This window comes from Cyclopterus lumpus, chromosome 16 (assembly GCF_009769545.1).
Source record: "Cyclopterus lumpus isolate fCycLum1 chromosome 16, fCycLum1.pri, whole genome shotgun sequence".
NCBI classification, from domain to species: domain Eukaryota; kingdom Metazoa; phylum Chordata; class Actinopteri; order Perciformes; family Cyclopteridae; genus Cyclopterus; species Cyclopterus lumpus.
This window is the reverse complement of record NC_046981.1, coordinates 3457019-3461174: the sequence shown is the minus strand read 5'-3', so window position 1 is coordinate 3461174 and position 4156 is coordinate 3457019.

The following is a 4156-nucleotide window of genomic DNA, read 5'->3' as shown; positions in this document are numbered from 1 at the left end:
ATCAAGTTAATTAGACTGCAATCAAGGCTTTATCATTATTTAACATTTTGCCTCTTTGATGTTGATGTTTTGGATTCATTGCTCTGAGCGACACACACACACACACACACACACACACACACACACACCCACTCACACACACACACACACACACACACACTAGTGTTTTTTTGTGAACTCATGCTAACACCAAAAACTTTTATTTGAATCCAGTTTTCTTTTCTCCATTTTACAGATTATTGATTTTTGTAATTTTTTTTTTATCATGGGCGAATGTTTCAAACGCCTTCAGATTATATTTTGTTGTCCAAAAGTTAAATGAATCAAAATGCCAAAAGTTCAAACGTGGGGCCACCTGACGTTTGACTCCTCATTGGCTTGTACGATAACCGGGCCGACTTCTAACTGGACGAGGCGTTCGGGATGGGCCGCTCCCATTGGTTCGCAGGCCAGTCAGCGCTCCCCTCCCTTTGACCCCCCCGCCTCACTTCCTGTCTCCCAGGACACCATTAGGCGCTATTCGTTAAAGCCTATCACGCTGCGCCGCCGCACACGACAACGGCGGCGCGAGGGGGTGGGGGGGTAGAACAACGACTCCAAAGCGCCCGCCCTTATAAACCGTAATGCTATATTTATAAGCCAGTATTTATAAACACATTTGCATATATCAAGATGAAAAAGTTGTTTGAATTGGGGGCAATTTGCATTCGGTGAAACATATGGCGGAGCCGCGGAAGCCATGGGCCATGCCTTCATTACCCGATCTTCGTTTCATCAGCCCCTCGCTCCCCTGCTGAGCCTCCCCACGGCGGAGCCTTCTGTCCCCGAGGTTTCAGTGACAGGGGACAATATGTCCCCAAGGTGAGGAGCAGGGGGAAACCGCGACTCCAATGATTATTTAATCAGACTCTTCACTCTGGATCTGAAAGAGGAGAGAGGTACAAAGTGGCGCTTATTACCCATTTGTTCAACGCAGGGGAGACGGAGAGAAGTGGAGGAGCGAGCGCTGTGTGGGGTCCAGAAGGAGAGGAGGAGGAAGGAGGAGGAGGAGAGATCAGGACCGCGAAAAGGTCAGAGAAAAGAAAAAGGAGAGGAGGAGATCTGAGGACAGACAATGAAGAAAAGGGTGATTGAAAAGAGGCGATGTGTCAAAGACATAAAGAATCATTTTAAAAACACCTTTTTGTGCCAGAATTAGCAAGATATGAATTGTTGGATTTTAGCTTCTTGTCCTCGATGAAGGAACGGTTCACTTTGTAAAACATCCAAGATATCAATCATATTCTGCAGCGGGGGAGGAGGAGGAGGGGGCGGGGGGGGGGGGGAGCAAAGTGCTGTACAGATGTACTTTATGCTTCACTACATTGCAGAGAGAAACAATGTACTCTTTACTCCGCTACATTCACATTGTACATTTCTGCAAACCACGGGGAAACGCTGAATGTCTGCGTTTATGAAATAGATACGTTTCGCACTTTGAAGAAAATACGAATCATGCATCCGGGGGTTGTGAAACAATTGGTTAGGTTCAGGAAACAAAACTGTGGCAAAATAAAAATGTAACAACGTAACGTAACAATGTAACGTAACAACGTAACGTAACAATGTAACGTAACAACGTAACGTAACAACGTAACGTAACAATGTAACAACGTAACGTAACAACGTAACGTAACAACGTAACGTAACAACGTAACGTAACAACGTAACGTAACAACGTAACGTAACAATGTAACAACGTAACGTACAACGTAACTACAACGTAACTACAACGTAACGTACAACGTAACGTACAACGTAACTACAACGTAACGTACAACGTAACGTACAACGTAACTACAACGTAACGTACAACGTAACGTACAACGTAACGTACAACGTAACGTACAACGTAACGTACAACGTAACGTACAACGTAACGTACAACGTAACGTACAACGTCTACAGCCTGCGATGTAACGAGCGTGAAGCCAATGTTTACCTTTGGTTTCTCACCAGACACTGAGGGCGGTCTCCTGGGTGAAAGTCCTGTGTTTGTTTGACCCGTCCACCACACCGGCCCTCAGCTTTAAATAACGCGTACTCAACACACTGCATCCCGACGTCAGTTTATCGATGTTTTTCAGAAACAGCAATAACAATTCCAACATTTTATTTTCCAACGACTGAGCTGTTCATTTGACGACTTTCTTTTACATTCAGAACACATTATCAGCTCGAGAATATTATGGATTTGTATCGATTAAGTACCGTATATGAAGTAGTTACAATGTAGCATTAACATGTATCCCCATTACAGTAATGCATATAATACATACACGTATTTTACATACACTTTACTAACATAAAGGATCTGAATACTTCCTCCAACCGCTGATGGTTGGTGTAACCCCCCCACCCCCCCTCCTTTAATTTCCGTCTTTAAACCAAAGCAACAAAAGGTCGGAAGTGGGGATAAGAGAACAAAGTGGATGTGGTCTGACGTTGGTTGGGTGGAGGTCCCACAGGTGAGGTCTCTCTCTCTCTCTCTCTCTCTCTCCATTTGCATGGCGTCTCACCCCGCCCGCCTTCTGCGGTCTGTGATTTGTTTAAGGGCTCACATAAGCTCCTCCCACAGCCACAGCGTGTCCTTCTCAGGGCTTTTTCCGACATGTAATACCTGTTTCTTTTCCCCCCTCCGGGCTCCTGAGTTTTTTTTTTAGATTTTTGTACCTGTGTGACCTGCGTGCCACTTTTTCCAAACCCCCTCCCTGCACAGTTGTCTGTCACGGTTTCTGCCCTCAATGTTTGTCTCCCTATTTCCATACTCTCATTCCATTCGGAGGGATCCGAGTTTAGAGCCAGGTGGTTGGCCCCGAAGGTCGTTTCAGGGTCAAGCTGCTCACCTGAGAGCCGACATTTAGGCCGCGCTTCTAAAGAAACCTGTTTTGCGGCCGCCCAGGTTTTCGTCACATGTCGTGCATTGGACACGAATCATTGAGTCGCAGGGTATTTAAGTATAATCAAATTAAAGGGGCTGTTTACGGAGGGCGGTTTTTTTTTACAAAGTCTGTTTCCCACCTTGAGGTCGGCTCAATGTGGACGAAATAAGAACGTGTTGTTGTGACATTTCACAGGCGTGTTGTGGTCCAATTAAAGTACAGTTTGTCTTCAGTGTGAAGAGACACGTAGAGATGTGCTCGTAAAGGAAAACATCTTACTTTACACTTGTCATGTCTTATTTAATTGATTCTAAACAGGATATTATTCAACTATGTATTATAGGATTCTTGTTTAGTTTTTTTTACTGTTTATCAAATACTTCAATTGTTTATTAGTGTCAGCTCCATTTTATTTGACCCACTTATTCATGTCTTTTTGCCATTTTAGCCATTTCTCTGTTTCTTTTAGCTATTTTAACATTGGTTTTATTTATTTTTTTACTTTATCCATTCACTTATTTATAAAATGACCAAAGAAGTTGAAACGCTCTCTTGGTTACACCTTCAAATTGTTATTTCAACTTCACCAAATTACTTTTGCTACTCGACAGTCTTTGCACCCTCACTTGCAGAAGTACACGCGTACACGAGTACACAAGTACACAAGTACACAAGTACCTCTGGCCGGGAGTCACCGCTTTCTACGACAAAACCTGTCAAAAACTATTTAAAAAAAATCTTTACTCAATCTGTCTCCGAGATGTCATAATCAGGACACACGTTTATTGACCTGGCGGCATTGAGCTACGCTATAATAAACCTTTAATGCCCCCCCCCCCTTCAAGAAATGGTGCCATATACTCTCAGATAAAAAAAACACTCCTCTGCTATGTAAACAGTTGATTCAAAATACTGGTTTAATTAATCTCCCTTTATGATAATGATTCCATCTGAACCAATAAATAGTCTTTTTTGCCGCTTTCTTTTCCCCCTCAGTGTAACCCCAATATTATTTCTGCCGTTTAGTCCGGGGGGGGGGGGCAAACAGGATGAGCACGTCATTAACGCCACGCGACGACAGGGGGGGGGTGAAAGTATCCCGTCTGTTAATAAGTAATGACTGCCCGAGATCACAGGAACCTCACGCTACAACAAAAACAAGTTAAGCACAAGCTTTGATAACGACTGTTAATAATTCAATACGTGTAATTATCGCTTTGCGGGCGGGGAACGCA